We start from the raw sequence: 1,594 nt of genomic DNA, 5'->3' as shown, positions 1-1,594 counted from the left end.
TGGCTTGTGTCGTATCGTGTCCAATCATGTGCAAAGTAACGATAAACGTAACTGTAAAATTCGTTACCGTTACCAAAAAAATGTAACTTCGTTACCGTTACAGTTACCAAAGAAAAAAAGTAACGCAGTTACTAGTAAAGTTACCAAAAAAGTAACTTGTAACTGTAACTTCGTTACAAGTAACGAGTTACTTCCATTCCCTGAAAAAGATCCATGTCCGCGCTTAAATAAAAACAATGTTGTTTATAAAATCAAGTGCAACAATTGTAGTAGGTACATCCTACCCAATCAATGGGGGGAAAATGTTTTTAAACATTTTTTAAACGTTTATTATTCATTAATTTCACATTTCACGATTTGTTTTCAAAATTACAATTATTTAACGTTAATTTAATATTTTTTGAATGATTATTTGTAATTAATTGTACGTTTTGTCACGTCCGGGGCGCGCGAGTGCGGATGCCCCTCGGACGCGGCGTGGGTCCGTCCAACGACGGCTCGGCGTGATTCTCGCCCCGAGCGGCAAGGGCGGTAATCACGGTTACCGGAGTTAAGGAGGGAGGTTGACTATCACAAAATAATCACGTAGAAATCTTAATTTTTACAGCGACAGTTGGTTCGGAGTAGGATGAGCGGTAGGGGGCTCTGAAGGGGGCTCTTGCTCTCCGCTCGGAAGGCCGGCCAGGGCTCTGTCTTGAGCGACTGGAGGGCAAGGCTAGGACGCTCTGGAGGCCCTGAGAGGGGCTTCCTAGAATGGATTTCAAGGAATGAGAGTTAAGAGGAATGCCTCGGCAGCCCTGAGAGGGGCTTCCTAGGCCTGGTTACAGGTGACTGTCGCCCCGGAGGATAGGGAGCCTGGCGCGGTTTTCATGCGCCACAACGCGCGAGGCTTCCCACTCCAGATTCACTAGATTGCAACAGTAATTGGACGGCACAGACGTTACAGGCGCTCCGAATAGCGTTAATTACGCCCGAGAGAAAAGGAGAGTGAAAGAAGAAGATAAAGAAAAACAAAGATAAAAGAAAATAGATTTTAAACGTTTTATTCCGTTTGGATTTCTGCTAAAGAGATATATACAAGATATTGAATATAATGACTGAGATTTTACTGGTTCGCACCCGATAGTTAGAAATTTAATGTTTATACGAATGGAGAAAAGTGCGTCTAACCGGAGTGCCACATGCAACTCACTTTTCGTCGAGATATTGTTCGGCTATCCTTGTAATATGGTGAAGTTAGGTAGACGAGGACCCTGCAGGCGTGGGAGGACTCCCGTCTTGACGCTCGGATAACAAACTCTATCACGGCACTTGGTGTCTACAGCCGACTGAAGGCGCAACTAACACTAGTCGAACTGAGCGATATTAAGCTGAACTATAATAATCGGTACGAAGTCGGAACTAAGCCGAAACTAAGCCGAAAACTAAGCCGAAAACTAAGTCGAAACTAAGCGATTTTCCGTCTTTGGCGTGCTCTTTTATATCGTTAGAAGTGGTGGTGCTGAGCGGGAAAGGGGGTTGACCTGTCAACAGTTACCGGAACCGTTTGAATTGTTCTAGAACTTTCGATTTAATAAGATTTTATTAGATTTTA

Source organism: Trachymyrmex cornetzi, unplaced genomic scaffold, assembly GCF_001594075.2.
Source record: "Trachymyrmex cornetzi isolate Tcor2-1 unplaced genomic scaffold, Tcor1.1 scaffold91, whole genome shotgun sequence".
NCBI lineage: Eukaryota > Metazoa > Arthropoda > Insecta > Hymenoptera > Formicidae > Trachymyrmex > Trachymyrmex cornetzi.
Note: the sequence above shows the minus strand (reverse complement) of the source record.